The sequence below is a fragment of the Pipra filicauda genome, unplaced genomic scaffold (assembly GCF_003945595.2).
Source record: "Pipra filicauda isolate LSUMZ 115617 unplaced genomic scaffold, ASM394559v2 scaffold379_size694699_pilon, whole genome shotgun sequence".
Lineage (NCBI taxonomy): Eukaryota > Metazoa > Chordata > Aves > Passeriformes > Pipridae > Pipra > Pipra filicauda.
Window position 1 is genome coordinate 625,184 of NW_024104508.1, and position 17,021 is coordinate 642,204.

Consider the following 17,021-nt stretch of genomic DNA (forward strand, 5'->3'; position numbering starts at 1 on the left):
AACCCATCTGAAGATTTTAAGGGGAAAACTCCACCCTATTTCACTGCCATGCTAGTGTGAGCTTTGCTGACAATTTGGTAGGAGATGACAGTTTGTGCTTTTGTCTGGTGCTAAAAAAAAAGTGTTTTCTGATGTATACCAAAGTTACATGGAATACATATAAGAACTAAAATTGAGTATACCTCTTGCAAAGCAGAATTAAAATTGGAAGGAAAATATACTAAATTGTGGTGCAAGTGGGTTGTGGGAGTGACTTTCTTCTATGCAAAATTTAAGATAAAAGATAAAAAATGCTAAAAGCTAATAGCAGCTAGCACTGGTAAACAGTATTTGTCTTCAAAGAACCATAGGGATTTTCATGAATTTCAAAAGATCTGTAAGTGGAAGAGATGATTTGACTTGACTCGCAGATACTGCAGTCAAAGTTAAGAAGTTAAGTAGCTGTCTGTAGCATAGCCAAAATGAAATCTGACTCAAGAATTCCTGATTTCTCCCCATGTTGTCCAGTTGCTTGACTGTCTGCTTGACAGGCAGACTGACGCAAAATTGTCAGGAAGGTCTACAAATTGTTCTTGATTTTTTTGGGGGTTTTTTAGCAGTTAGATACTTTGGTTCTAACTGATTTGGTTGTAACAGACAACGTTTGTACTGCAGATGCATAAAAGTGGTTTGGGCATGTCTGCTTCTGAATATATTTTATTTTTAGAAACTGCAGAATTTTCCCGTTCTTACCATTTCCTGTGGTTTTACTCTGGAGCATGATGGATGAAGAGGGCTATTTGTGTGATTAAGGTATGAGAATAGAAACTGTAGGTCCTGGGTTTACAGTTGCAAGTCAGATGTGATGGTCAGTCCCTTAAACATAGTAGCAACAAATGAACTTCTTCATCTATAAAAGAATATTTGTATTATTAGAAGTATGTGGGAGAGGTGAGGCTGCATTAAGATTTTAAAATCCCTGTGGGATCCATGTAGGAAAGTGTCCAAAAATGTCTATAGAAGTGATATTAAATCAGTGAGAGTGTAGAAACAGTACATTCACCTATAGTAAGCAGTGAGAGAATTAAGCTAAACAGGAACAAGACGCACTGGAATAAGTGTTAACACATGGAGTTAATTGAGAACAATTAGGTCTGTGTGTAGACAAGATCTACACAGCCCGTTTGAACTGCATGGTATTATGTGAGTAAAGGGTGCAGGATTAGACCTTTTGTTTACAGATTTACCTAATGCTTTAAACTATTTGGATGAATGGTGTTACACAAATGTTAGTCATAATTATTATTTAATTATGACCACATGTTTACTTTGAACATAGTCCTATGCTTAATATGTAGGAAAGCCAGGATAATGTTGCAGCTTCAGTGTGTGAGCTACTGTTTGCCAAGCAGCGTTTTGCTAATGGCTTCTCCTTTCGTGGGATGAAAATGCCACCCTGGACGGTGAAATTGCACCAGTTGTGGTATGTAATAGGCAAATAACTTTCATAAAAATACCTTCAGCTAGAACATTTTGAAACATGCATCTGAGATAGAATGCTAACTTATTAAAATTAATGCTATTAAATGTGCCGCTTGTGTATCATTTCAAAATACCTGAGATGCCAGTATTTCATTTTGGTTCCATTGAGAGAGCAGAAAGCAAATTTCATGGTATGATTCATAAGATCAGGAGTGCTACAGAATTTCTATAATTCATATGTTGCTGCTTTAATTTGCATTTAAATGTTTGAACTGTTATAAAATTTTTGATTCTTTAAACTTTAATTTATTTTTTTCACTCCTAAGCAGAACAAAGTTGTTCCTTCTTTAGCTTTGGTTTGAGGTATTCCTTTGATCAGATCTTCCATTTCGTATACTGTAGAAATCCTAAGATAATTTTATGAATGGCTACAGATACAAGCAAGGAAGAGCTTAGTGGTTTGGTTTTTTTCATTTTTTAAGTTTTGTTCTTTTTTTAAGGAACCTGATCAGAAATATAATTCTGAGGGGTGTATTGTACATCCTAGGTTGCAAAAGATGGGATGCTTTCTATCCTGTCCTTTTTACTAAGCTAATGGGGTTTTTTAAGTGACTGAAGATAATGGACAATATGAACCTTTTCATTAGAATGCTTTTAGTGCTTTGAATGACGATACCTCAGTTCTTCCATCTGTGGCATTTTACAATGATTGTCCGGTGCTACTGAGAGTGGAAAAAAGACCTCTCTTGAGCACAGGCTGTGCACATGGACTTCTGTGCGGGATCAACCTCATTAATTCAACAAATATTAGTCTTTCCTTTAACCCAATACAGGAATCTTCCAATTCCTGACTGAGTTACTGAATCCCATATAGTTATTGCAGATAATGTTTTTCTTGTTGTTTAAGGCACTTGATCTTCCCTGTAGGCCTCCCCTGACACGCCCCTTTGTAGAGGAGCTTGTGAACTCTGTTCACCAATATGTAGAAGAAAATCTCTGAGTCTTCTGGTGGCATCAGGCTTAAAGTCACGTGACACTTCCCACGTGCACCAAAAAAGCATGTATTTCTGTACTTCGGTTTTCCTGAACACCTGTTTGCTTTGCTGAGACATGACTTTTCCAATACATTTAAAAAGAAAATTAAAATATTCAACCGTTTAGAATAAGTGTATGTTTTCTAAACCAAAAAGGGGCGACATGCTGATTCCTGCACACGAGAAGAAACTTTTTTAAAAGTCCTAGGTGTTCAAGATTTACTTAAACTTTCTTTCACATGAATGCCATTCTGTTCTAAATGACTGCTTCTGCTTGAAAAGAAAGTATTTTGGTGGAAGTAACTTACATTTTATTTGAAATTATTTCTGAGAGGAAGTTTGGTTTTAAGAAACCATTTCATCCCTTCAATTTATTAATTTGGTGTAGAAATAAAGGTAAAAATAATTTGTGAATGCCGTTTCCTTGAGAGGGCTTGAGTTTTTGCATTCCTTTGCCTTCCCCTGTGTTTTTCCAGCCCTGCCATACGATTGAATGTTTGAATATTGTAGTGTCAACAGCTCCTTGTATTTTCACTTGATACGGTTGAGCAAAAGTTTTGACATTCAGCTGAAATGTTCGAGGAGCCATTACCAGCATAATTCTGCTTCTTAAGTAAATCTCATCTCAGTGCTTGAAATCTAAATGGATTAATATTTTTAATGTCTTGTTTACAATGCTGCCTATGAAAGCCTGTATTTGTCTACTTGCCAACCTTCCTTCTTGGCCAGGAACCGTTCTGGCGTGAATCTCAACACTGGGCTCCCATCCATTTTCCTTGAGTCTCTCTGGTTCCCTCCCTTTTCCTCAGGGGCTCTCTGGAAGATTGTCAGAAGGGCTTTAATTTCTTGAGCAAGTCAGCTTTTTTTGACTCCTAAATATTTCTGCCCCAGCCCTGAATTTCAGAGTTTGCCAGCCAACCACAGATGGCTTGCCTCGGTGGTGTTACAAAAAAACACATATTTTCTCAGGTTTTGATGAAAACAAACCTAAAAACAAACCAGTGTTGGCTTTGCAAGTGGGCAGAAAAAGATGGTTAAGAAAAAAGAATCATACAGTGTATGTGTGTGTGTGTGTGTGTCTTGACAAGGTGCCCAGCAGTCATGATAGTGAGCTAGTAGATAACTCCTAATGCAGATTGTAATCATTATAGCATACTATACCATTTATACATTTTACCAGAAGAGCCATACTAGCTGGGATTGCCCAAAAAATTAATAAAATTTTAAAAACCTCCATATTTATCCAGTCTGGTGGCACTGGTTTAGGTATGATTGCTGAGGGTCTTCAGGGGTAGGCATGCTCTTAGAGGAGAGTTTTGGGGCTTGGTGAGTGTGATATAAGCCCAAATGCTAAAGCAGCGAGCAAGTTATTAGAAAGTAGAAGCCAGTGATGTATGATATCAAACTACATTACAGTAAAATTATGCAACTTTAGGTATGGTGAGCCCTCTCTTCTGAGCAGGCCAGCAAATCCTCACTAGTGGTTATTTTGATATGTGATACTCTGATGCTAATCTAAGGAGTTGAATGCAAAACCAAAGAAACCCCAGCAATAGTAAGAGCCCTGAGCTGAGTGAGGAGCACTTGGCAGTGCTTACTGCCTTCTTAGAAAAAGAGAGTGAGCACAAGCGACAGGGTGCAGGGTTCACATAGAGGGATGGATGGATCCGTGCATGGTCCACTGAATCGGGCAGATGTGGAAGGAAGAGGTGGTGTCTCTGCATTGCAAGACTGAGACTGGTAACCAAACAGTTCCCCCAAAGCAGCAATTTCTGCTTTGTCTGTCTTGAAATAGGGTGGGGGCTTGCTGCCCAGTCTGCTGTTAGAGAGGACTGCAGCAGGGTGGCTGCCCTGGAGCGGAGCCTGGCTGGAGACACGTTTAGCCTGCCCGCCCCTGCCCTTGGAAGAGCAGGAGCCACTGCAACCCCATCGTGGAGGAGCAGCCACGTTGCCCCCTGCCATCAGTACAGCAGTGGCCGGTCCTCTCCCAGAGGAGCTGGGCTCCAGCCTGCTGGGGAGGGTCCCCTGCCCTGGAGGTGAAGACGAAGGCACAGATGAGAGAAGAGAGCTGAACCCCTATGTGCCTGCCCACGAGGGACTTCAGGTGGGGGACAGCCATACCCCAGGAATGAGTGAGTGAGTGAGTAAATGCGTGTTTGTGCATATAAGATTCTGATTTCCAAAGAGATTTTAATTTCTGGTTCTTAACGTGCCGTTTAGTTTTGAAAACATGGTATTACTCAAAATGAGATAGATTGATGAGACACAATAATCTTGACAATCTTTCATTACAGATATCTCAAGGTATATGAGCATTTTTAGTGTCTTATAGACTAGTGTGTCTGGCGCTAAAAAGTTATGAAGTATAAATAGGAGGGATAAGCAAAAGGGAAATTTGGATTTAATATGTGAAGTAACCAAATGTTTGGCTGCCCTTTGTTGTTTATTGATCATTTTCTCTGTTGTTCAGAAATTATTTGGAGTTGAGGATTCTCAGAGGAGACAAATCTCCTTGTCTTTCTCAGACACCAGGATTGCAAGATGAATATACAAACATGAGTGTGTGAGTCAGGAAACATGTCAGCAGAGGTGGCTGTGTGAGCAAGGCTGTAGGTAAACAGAAATAAAGTTAATTGGCAGTTTTCTTGTATAGCATGGGCAACTGAAGTCCTTTTCGCTGGAAGAAATTTTCTTTTCCCATTATCCTTCAGCATTCTCTTGGAGAGATTGTCTCAAGGGAAGTGAGTGAGTCAGAAAATATGCCAAGTTCATGTCATGGCTGTTTCGGCATTTCTTTCTCTTGCTGGCCTCCAGGAGCTTTATTGGCAAGTGTTTTTAAAGGAAATATTGGCACAGGAAGGCCTTATTGTTTATGTCATGAAAGTCTCTTGGCGTCTTCTGCCTTGTTATTTTCTCCCTTAAATGGGGAAATTAGGAGTGGGGGGGACTGAGAAAGGAAAAGAAGAGAGAAGCAGAGAATTGCTACCAAAACTGTTCCCCTACATCAGGATGTATTTTGGTGAGTTCTCTCTTTTCTTTTTTCTCCATTGCTGCTTTGCAGGCTTTGCTTCAGCCAGTGGATGTGTTTCTAAATGTATGTTTCCTCCTTACGCTTTTCAAGATGTGGCACTTAGAGAGCTTTTCAAAAGAGAGGAGCCAGCAGTTTTCTGGTGGGCTCTCCTCTGCCAGAACAAGGCAGGGAGAGGCAAACACAGAGCCTAGCCGGGGTCAGATCACTGCCACCTTCTCATATGCAGAGCAGGGCTCTGTGATGGGCTGTGAAGCACATTTCATTAAGTTGTTTTCAGTTCTGTGTAAGGTTTACATACAGAATACAATGTGTTTTACAGAAAAAAAAATAAAATTGGAAAGTTCTGTGGAGCAGATGCAGCGGGTACAGACAGGAACAATAGTGAAACGGTGCATGATCAGAAATTCTGCTTGTTAAAAACTGAAGCAGAAAGCAAAAGAATTCCTTTAAATGTATACACATTCTTAAAAAAACCCAAAAAAACCAACAAACCAACACACACTCCAACCTCTCCCCCCCCCTCGCCTAAACTTACTCATATGCACTTAGGCAATTTTGGCATAACATAAAAGCACACACAAAAAAGAATTATGTCCAGTGCAGCAATAAAAATTGCTGTAATCCATTACCCTCAAATTAGGTGAGAGTTGTGAAGTCTCTGAGGATGCTATTAAAGAATTAAATATTAACATTTCAAAGAGTGTTTCAGTATTTAATTTTTTTTTATTTGCAAAGTAAAAAGTTACCTCTCTTTGTGGTCCTTCATGGCAGAAAGTCTGTTTCTAAACCAGGTTCATTTTTATCTGTGATATTTGCCTCTCTGATATTTGTGTATGTAGCTCAAAGATACAGAATAAAAAATTCTTTCAGGTTAATGTAGCAAAGGTATGCATTAATGTACAAAATAGCACAATCCTATTTCTTCTGAATTTCTTACCAGCAGCAAAAAAGAAAAAAAATATTTTAAGGAAATGCCTGTTTTTGGGAGCCAAACAGAGAAAATGACATGTAAACCACTGGTCTTTGTACCCAGTTAAACTAAGGATTGTCTGTGGAATTCAATATCTATTTCAAGGCTGTGATGCAGTTTTTGTGATGTCTCTTCAAACACTAAGTATTTGTTGGTACATAATACATCTTTTTATTGTGGTGTCTTACTTGCATTTTGGTGATGCTTTTTGTGGAATGTTCTTTTTCAAAGGAAAGAGAGATGATTAATCCTGGCTCTTTAAACCTATATTGTTTCTCTTTCTAACTCTTTCATGTTCTTTTGTTTTCTAACCTGCCTATTTGCGGGGTCTATGCAAAATTCTGTAGTGCATAATAGTTCAATTTGTGGAAGCTTTTCCCTTCCCCCTCCACTTCCAATTCTGTACTTTGATTCACTCAGACCTTTCCTTTACTTTTTTTAAAAATGTATATACAATTGCAGAAGTTTAGTTTAGAGTAAAAGTTTTCATGGAACATGCATTTCTAGACCTGAATATTCTTAGAGCTTGGTATGTTTTCATATTCGAGATCTTGTTCAGCCTGTTACAGGAAAAGTAACTGGCTGCCAGCATTAGAACCCAGGGAATGGGAACCTGGATTTTGCTTGAAAAACGTTTTTAGGAAAGGTGGCTGTGGCTCTTATATGCCTGCTTTAAAGTGTTTTTACCAAAATTGATCCCTAAGAATTGTACTGTAAAATGATTATTATAAAACTAGGGAAAACACCCCTTCTAGTAGTACTAACATATTTGTTTATAATTTATTTGGATGAATGTGAATCTGTAGCAATATAGTCACTTAACAGGATATTGTAGTTTGATATAGTATGTTGCAAGTGAACCATTTTCAGTGTGTTTCAGTTGTTATCGAGTAAGACATAAGCTTTTTCTGATTGTGTGTCTATACATATACCTGTATCTATGAATATATTCGAATAGTTATTTCAAAAGATAAGCACTGTAATACTTATGGGAATATCACCATGAATTTTTCTTCTTATGTTAGGAATCCTGCATTTCTCAGTTCAAGCAGATAGAAACCTTTCTGCTGTGTTCTTTGTGTCTCATGTCATAACATGAGAAAAAACAAACCATAAACCAGGGTGTGAATAACTGTACTTTGGCTTATGTCTGCTGTCCATTTTACCAGACAGCCAAAATTCTTTAGACATGAAGCTCAATACTAAATCATCAGCCCATACCTACTGCTCCAGTGTCAGATACGCAGTGACAATATTGCTTTATAGCTGTGCAGGAGCACCATGTGAAAATATATTACAGCTCTGTTAACAGTGTCACAGTTTTAACCGGAAAATTTCAACTTTCTGAATGAAAAGTTCAATTCAAAACCTCTTGGGTTAGGTAAGCCTGGGCTAGACCCAAGAGACAGTTCCCTGATGACCTTGTTTTCATCCTGGCAGACTGTAAGGTGCCTGATGTTGCCCAAGCCAGTGGGTAGGACATGCTCACTGACTACTGGGAGCTGGTGGCTCCACATCCCTCAGCTGTGCCTGGATATCCCAGGGTCCCTCTCTGCACCTGTGTTTCACCTTCTCTGAGAGGCTGCAGGTCCAGGGTGTGCATGACCCCTGTTCCCCAACCTGGGTTTTCTTTAAACTTTGGCTAATGAGACATCAGCAACAAATTTAACATCAACAGGAAAGATTTTTGACAGATGTGGAGAGAAACTGTGCACAAAACCACCAAACAGCATGCCGTTCCCTCCTTGCTGTGCTGTGCGTCTCTCCAGGCTGGGTGCCACCACAGTGTCCTCCTGCTCCTCCTCTGGGTGTCTGGTTGCAGCCAAGGAGTGTTCCAGTCCTTCCAGCTCCCTGTTTGAGGGAGGCACTGCTGGCTTCTCTTCCCCGACATCTGGCTCCCACCTTGCCGTGGCGCTTGCCAGAACTTGCATGTTTTCTGACCCTGTTGAGCTGAGTGAAAACCAACCAACAGGTAGAACAGGACAGAGGGGGGGAAGGTGATGGTGGAGTGGTGAACAGCCACTCCAATAACCTTATTTTCTTACGGAATTGCATTGGAGATGTCTTTCTCCTCTGTCCCCCAAAGCTTTGAAATCACCTTTGAGCTTTGAAGCCCTCAATTTGGGCTACTCTGTTGTTATTAGGCTTGTTAGCTTCCTTTGCAGTGAACTCTAGGAATGCTTTCTCCTCTCTCCCACACCTCCATTCATTTTTATTGCATTGGAGAAAAAAGGAAATAAAAAAGTGGATATGGGTAATAACAATCTTGTAAAAAAAATTCCATAATTCATAACTTTTCATTTTCTGACAGCCAAACTCTGACATGTGCGTAGGGAGCTGATAAGGATGTGTGCTCTCAAACCACAGCTACAGTGTAGTGTTGCAGCATGAAATGAATGGGAACAGGGAGTCAATTATAATTTAGTATTGTGTTGTTCATCATGCAGGCTAAACAGCTTGGCTTAACAAGGAGAGGTCAAAATTTGCAAGTCTACCCAGTTCTCCAGGGCAGGCCATGATTTGGGAAAAAAATGTGATCCAGCTATAATCTACTTGGATTTCTAATATTTTTTTGATAAGACTCTTTCCCAAAGGCTTATAAAGAATTAAAGCTGCTGTGCAATGAAAGGGAAACTCCTGTCATGAATTAATAGCAGGTTAAAAGTTAGGAAGCAACAAGAAGTAAATGATGAAGTTTTGCAACGGAGGGAAATCACCAAGAGAGTCCTGCAAGACATCAGTCCAAGCATCTGGGTGGTTCAACATATGGAATAAAGGGTTAAATGAGAAATAATAAAGTCTGCCGGAGGTGCTTGAGTCAACTGAGAAGAGTTGTAGAAGGATCTGACAGTACTAAGTGTGACCAAGTAATAAGATGGCAGAGGGAATTTGATAACAGTAAACGTTAATATTTCTTAAAGAAGAATTGCTGTCATAGTGGACTTATGGCCACTTAGGACAAAAGTGCTAGTGTTTAATAGATGCTTTTATAAAGATAACAACTGAATGTCCATCATATGTCAAAAACAAACTTTGAGAATTTTTAGGAAGGGAACAGGGAAAACTGCTGTATTCTCCATGTTTAACTCTACATAGGACTGCATCCAAGTAATGCAATCCTTATTCTGACCTGTCAGATTTTCATGTCTGTATTCTTAAAACATATGTAACAGCACAGTGTTTTCCATCCTTATATCCTTCTTTTTCTGACATGATCTAGAAACCCTGTAATAATGAAGAACAAATGAAGATAGGCTCTGAATATTATTCCTTTCTGTTTTTCCAATATTAATTACCAGTGTTGTAAAACTTCAAAGTTTTACAACATTGCATCCAGCAGTTTCTTAGTGGTGATTAAGAAAGAAAAACATGAAGAGCATATCTGAAAAATAAAAGGTGTGAAGGCCTATCTACATGAAATCTGAGGCTGGGAAAAATTACAAATATAAGCAGCTTTATGCTGAACAGAAGCCCTCCTTAATAAATAAAGATAGTTCAGCTGGGGAAAGTTATGTGTACTTTGCTATATCATGCCTGTCTTCCATTATGTTCTATTCCAGAATGTGTTAGTCTCAAAGGACTTTCTGAATGTGTGTATTCAGATGTATGTGCATACAACTGCTATTCCTATCAAATCCTGTATTTATTCTGGAGAAATTTTGCCCAGCAAAACTTATGCCTGTTAGGTGTTAAGCACCAGTATCATGTCCATAAATATGCAAAATGAACAAGTTTGCTGTAGGTACTTTGTAGGTACAATAACTGTTACAAATTTTATATATATTTTAGTTGTTCTCTTCATTACAAACTTGCATGTGAAGTGTGGGACCCACACTACACATAATGATTTCTGCTTTTCCCTCCCCATCCATCTGAAGATCTCAGATATTTATAGAAGAAAAATATTCTAATCGTGCATTCATGAAAGTCATTGGTCTTTGGATCATTTCGCGTATGGCTTTATATGATGTTAAAAGTTCCCAATTTCTAACAAAAAAAATTGCGAAATTCTTTGTCACCTACAAAAGGATAGAGATCATACTGGACATTACAGCATTATATAGTTGCATTCAAATAGCTTAAAAGATTATTATCATTGCTTCCCTGATTAAAAAAAAAAGATAGGTTATGCTTATGTTGTTCTAATGTTCATCTAATACATATATAGAAGTAGTAAATAATTTTAAAATTTACTCAAATTTAAATAGAAAAAGATTGAAGTTGATGAAAAGCAGAATAAACTGTGATTGATAGTCAAATGTGTTTTTTCATGGAAACAGGAATGCAAAGATTTCTACTGTATAAATAGATGGTGCATAATGACAGAAAATGTTATTTCTACGTTACTTAGTTTCTCATTTTTCTCTCTGACATTTTGAATCCCGCATTAGTGTGTAGAACAGATTCAAAATATCAGAGGTAAAACAAAAAGCTGAACTTCATCTTCAGGATGTAGTTTCACTAACTTGATTGGGCATTACTCAGAACGTATCCATTTTTAACATATTGTAATTTGCATACTGACCTTTTCTGCACTGTGAATGAAAATTGGTGCTGTGATGTGTTGATTAATCCTGTAAAATAACATTTAAGACTTCATTTAAATATATTGTTTTTTGAAGAGTAATGACACCTAATCCCTTACAATAATAAAAATGTCCATTACAACAATAAAAATAAGTTTAGATTGCTTCCAGATAGCTGAAAAAGATGGTCTTACGAAGCTAAGTCTTGTTTTCAGAAATGCTCACTGACATTCTCTGTCTGTCTTTGGTAGCTGTCACTAAAGTGCAGAACTGTTGAAAGTTTAACTATCTTATGCAGGATGCATGTAGACATCAGATCTGAAATGGGGCAATGCATTTGCGTGTGCGCATATGCTGAAGATACTAATTTGGAAAAACGTCAGCTAAAAACTTGAGACAGGGCAGCTACTCCAGGTGAGCTACTGAAAGCAGACTTAGTTCAGAGAAAATAATCTCAAATAGTTAATGTGTAGATTGCCCTAAGTAACGACTGAAAAATATGTACAGAAATATGTTGACCTTCTGAGGTCCCAGGTAGAGTACACACTCCAGTTTAGTATTGTAGGAGAGAGAGTTAGCAACAAGAGACAGTCTAGCAGGAGTATCAAGAAATACCAAAGGTGTGGGAAGCTTGAGTTCTAAGTAAAGGTTTAGCAAAGCACAGCTGCTTAGTTTTGCAATAAGGTGAGTGGGAATACCATGATAATAGTTCTCATGAAATGCATAAAGGTTAGCTGCAAAGAAGCGCCAGCATTGTTTGTGGATGTAGCAGGACACTGACAGTTGAATCTACAGTAAGAGAACTCTGTATTGGGAAAAACACTCTAATGAAAGGAAGAGATGAGAAATTTAAGAGATTTCCTAGGGTTGGTGTGGCATTTGAAGATAGCACAAATGGGAGTGGGTTTACAAGAGAGATACATCAACTGGCAAATTTCCCTCAGTCACACAACTGGTGAGGTGTTCACTTTGTCTCATGTGAGACATGCTGTAATAGTCCCAATAGGTAGCCTCTAGTATATCAGAATTTATATAAAACCCTATAAGTTGAAACTCCTTTCAATCATTGCTGTCCTTTACTACTTCACCCTGCACTTCTCCAAATCCAGTCACAAATTACAGCAGTACCCACCCTGCTAGCATGTCTGTATGGACAGATGAAGTAAATCCACTGCTGGACTGGAGCCAACTCCTGCATTGAAAGAATAAACTTTAGACTTGTTGAAATGCTAAAAGCCCACTGAACGCTGCAGTTAAGTTCTTAACACAAGGCTTAAGGATGTTTCATTACCATACAGAAATTGGAAAAATAGCTGGAGATTGTACTATTTCAGAGAAGTTTTTCGGTGTTTAACTTTCAGCTATGTGTCGTGGAAAAAGGAAGCAAACTTTCCATCCTTCACACCCCAGTGTTCATTCTGAAAGACATTTAATGCACAGCCTACTGGGGCACCTTCTTTAATTAGCACTTGCTGCTTTTCTTCTTCTGAGGAGAATTGTGATAGTTGGAGACTTCATGTCTTTTATTACCAGCAAGATGAGAAAGGCTCCTGTAACTTTTATAACTGATCGACTGAGACAGTCTGGTTGCCCGTGGTTCCTAATGAGCAGTGCATGACATGGTGCAGAGTATTGGCAAGATTAAGAAACCCAGATTTCCTTACCAGCACAGTGACTTGTAATAGCAGTATCGAGAAGGAGTGAGAGCATTTGCACAGTCAGTAATATAGCATTATACTGATATGAAAATCCTTTGCTACCAGCCACGGGAATATGAAAAAACTACAGGTTTCTATTCACAAATCAGAAGGCATGCAAGTGGTTGGGGATTGACCATTGTTAACAGACCGAAGCCCTAAAGGGGGAATCTGCTGCTGACCTTATTTTGGGAAAGTATTCCCATGCGGGAAAACAGATCAGAATATACTCCCCTCCAAAAACTGTTCCCAGTTCTCTTGGCAACATCAAAGGATATTTTTTCTTTGTTGAAGTCCCTGACAGTACTTTTGCAACATCTTTAACAACCTCTCTTCATTTTAACAGGAAATTATTATCACATAAACCCTGAATGAAATAATAGTAATTCCAGTGTTTTCTAATCAATGGATTCCTGCTAAGTTTTCCTCTATATTGGTGAAATTGTTTTCTAAATGCTTTAGTTTGGAAAGCTAATGACACTTGCAATAGTTTCTGGCTAAGAATTTGAAAAACCTGCTTTTCATCTGAAGTTTCTGATTTGGTGATACAGACAGCTCTACGGAAGTGTAATCTTTTGGGTAATCTTGAAATGGTGAGGATGTAGAGAGACTCATTTGAGTTGAATCACATATTATAACCATTCAAGTCATACTTTGGCAACTAAAGTGCTTAAAAACACCCACTGATTTCTTATATTTCTTGACTCTTAAGGAAGACCATAAAGATGGAACGTTAGGAGTCTATATGAAGGGGGATGAAAAAAGACTAACAAACTGAATATGTACTTTATCCTACCTTTCTTCAAGGAGCTGAGCACCTGTACACTAAAGGGACTAGTGACTTTATTTGAGATCAAAAAGCTAAGTGCAGTACAGGAGTTCTTTGTGGGTAAATGCATGAAGGTTTTGCTTTGTGACACCTATTTCTCAAGAGTCTGAATTTCTGGCTTAATTCTTGGGGTTCTTTATGGCGCTTATACACAAACCTGCTTCCACTACCTGTAATGAGAGATGATTTGGAGAGGAGTGGAAGTGAAGTCTTACCCCTGAGGTAATTTGGGCTGACAGCATTCAGTTCTGGAGCCAGGCAAGTCATATCCATCCCTGTCTCCCGAAAGCAGGAGGAAATGCCTGATGCACAACAGATCAGGTTTGCAGCACTGAGGCTTTCCTGTTCCAATCTTTCATCTTGTCTGATTTGATCCCTGGCTGTGATCTTCCTTGCTAGGCAGGTAGCATTGGCCGCAGTGGGGGTCTCTTGTCATCCCTGATGAAGCTGTTCCTCTTTTTATATAAAATACTTAAATATTCTCTGAAAATGCAGAAAGAAAAATGTCTTTTCTGGGAGCAATCTGTGCAGCGTGGAACGGAAATCAACCTGGAGTTGTTTTACATGGATTTAAAAAACAGAACCAAACAAAACAAAATATCCACCAGCTGTGAAAAAGTACTGAGAGAAACAAACATTTCCCAGCATCAGCTGAGGGTTCATTTGGTGAGTATGAAGAAACATAGGTTTCTTCCGGAGATGATTTACATGGTAATACTAATTTTGTAAGACAGAAGAATGTTTCAGGAATCAGATGTCCAGTTCCAGAGCAGCTGAGACTTATAGACAATAGGTCTCATAGCCTGGTAAAATTTCGTCTGAAGGCTTTGATCTCAGTCAGTGCATTTGTGTTGTGAGACAGTGCTCTAGTGAGGGCTGTGGAATTGCAAATGAGTACCGCGCTCCTCTTCTTCTGGGTGGTGTAGGCAGCTTTCTGCTCTAGGCTGCTGCCTACCTTGCCTGCTGCCTTGAGCTATCTCTGCTTTTCTGTGAAAGAACATAAGCAGTGAGTAGAAAAAATTCTCCTGTTTTAAACGGGAACAGGATCAGATTATGATTTAGGGTCAGATTGCTTGTTGGTTTTTTGGTTTTGCCAAGTTGAAGTATTTCAGGTGAATGTCATCTTTATTCAACCCACCTGAAACAGGGCACTGACAATCATTGTAAAGAGGAGCTTCACTTGTGATCATTCTTGTGTACAGCTGCCAAATGCTATATCTGGGCCCCAAATAAAATCTGAGTTTTATATCAAAGACCTGGAGAACTGTGATTAATGCTGCCTAAGAATTATGGAAAGGCATTTGCCACATATATAGTCATCATGATTTTTTAAAAAATGAAATTAATTCAAGTCTTTCCATCTGATTTCATTACTTTAAAATTTGTTGGGAGTTTCAATAGTTTATAATTAAGGGAAAAAAACATTTTACCTGCATATTAGAAGCTTTCTCCACAGAGCAGTAACAACAAAAAAGCATACAGTTTATTTCATTATTTATCTTGTAAATGTGATTTTTGACACTGCATGTAGGTTGATCTACTTCCAAACTATGGGCTGTTTCAGTGATGCACAAGTCCCAACAAATTGAACTTTTTATTTAGCAGCTTAAAATCTTATTCCTATTAAAAAAAACACTATGTCTAAAATATCCCTCTTCCTGAGAGAACGTTTAAAAAAGAATGTATGGTACTGTTAAATATTCTAGTAGCTAAATCAAACAGGAAAAATGCTGGCAATGACTACCATCCCAAATCCCAGCTTTCTTCCTAGGAGAGTCTGGATTCTCCAGTGTTATCCTGCTTTGTGCAACTGTTTGCATTTTGTAGCACTGAATGGTGCTTTGCTTAGTTGTAAATGTTCTGTGAATGCAGGAGGTGCTATTCAGTGGACATTCAGTCGCTACCTCTGAAAATATTGAACAGGTTTTAATAAAAACACCTTGTAATGCGTGAGAGTTAATATATTTAGTGAGGTTTCTGGGTTTGTATCTACTGTAGTTGTCTTGGTGTGGTACCAGTCAGATTTCTCTCCGCAAGCTGGTCTCTAGATTTTATTAAGTCTTCTCCTTAATGATCAAGCCCTTTTTCTTCTTCTTCTTGTCTATCTCTCATTGAGAGCTGTAGAACTCCCCTTTTATTTTTGAGGATATTGACTCCTGTAGATGATTTCTTTTTGCTCTGTGGTATCTCACTTCATAATTTGAAGGAAACTTCAGAAGCATAGCTGGCACCCGAAGGCAGCGCATCTGTCTGCTGGAAGACTAAGCCTTAGTTATTTCACCCATCAGCATCAGTAGTTTACACCCTGAGTGGGGGTGTTTGGATTTGATATCTGTGAGCATAATACACTACAGGATAATTTGTGCAGTATCTAAAGGCAGTAATACTTATAGGAAATTTGTGTCTCTATGAAATGAACTGAAAAAAGATCTAAGGGTTATTTTAGAACAGTAGCAGTGGAAAAAACTATTTGAAAGGAAGAGACTTTTGACTAGTTTTCACCTAGTCCCTATTGTCAGAAAAATAATGTTTTCAATGTAAGAATGCAATAATTTCATGTAGCATTTTTGTGAAGAAATATGGGCAATTCAGTTTCATTACATGCTCTTCCACTTACTGAATTTGAAGGCTTTAACTCCTTCTTTGGAACTAGGCAAGCAGTGAAATGACTTCAGATGATTTTTCCAGCATACATATGTTGTGTAGAGGCATCCAAAAATAATCATCCCCTCCTAGCCAGTGAAATTATCCTGGCAAAGTCCCTAATACATATGAAGCTATGCCAATGGAAAAATGCCACTGCCTTTATCAGTTTAGCTGAAGCCGTTTTGGGGAGATGACACCGCGTTGGTGGGAGAGGGTTTCCTTCTGCTGGTGTGCATGTGAGGAGAAGGTCAGGAAGAGGCTGAGGCTGTCAGGCTTGGTACATGCAGCACGACAGCAACACGGAATGCTTGATCCATACACTTTGGATGTTACCCTGTGCCCATCCCACTCAAACCTCCAGACCACGCCAGCAGGTCAGCACACATGACATGCTCAGAACAGGCTTGGTTGGTCATTCCAATTTAGGACAACAGGCTGCAGTACTCAAGGGCATGACCACCTGATAGTTACCCCAGCAGATCTGGTTAAAATAATTTGCATTCGCTGTTACTACTTCTACCACTTCTTGACCCTCCTTTTTGCTGCCCATGTGCCTCTTTTCTCCACTGCAGTCTCCTCCCTAATAAACAACCCTCCCTTAATTGCTTCTTTCGTCATTGATCCCATTTTTCCACATCCGTCTCAACTCAGGCCTCAAGTGACATGATAGGTCCTGCTGGCCTATGTGGCTGTACTCCCCAGAAGGTCCTCTGCCCTCCCCTTTCCCCATCTGTGACACTTGGCCATTTCTTGGCCCCTTTCTCTCTTTCACCCATCAGTGAAATCAGTGACAGTTGTATAAAGGTTGCAGGAATGACAGTCCCAGT

At 39.0% G+C, this 17,021-nt stretch overlaps 1 protein-coding gene across 6 annotated transcripts in view; it reads left to right on the forward strand.

Moving 5' to 3' along the window:
* THRB (thyroid hormone receptor beta) overlaps positions 1 to 17,021 on the forward strand; it is a 146,460-nt gene that overhangs the window by 76,943 nt on the left and 52,496 nt on the right. The window contains exon 1 of one of the 6 annotated variants that reach the window (XM_039384815.1): positions 4,475 to 4,599. The exons of the other annotated variants lie outside the window; for them this stretch is intronic. The gene's annotated coding sequence lies outside the window, so the exon portion shown is untranslated. Of the gene's footprint in view, positions 1 to 4,474; positions 4,600 to 17,021 lie in introns of those variants that run through there. 6 annotated transcript variants of the gene reach the window in all.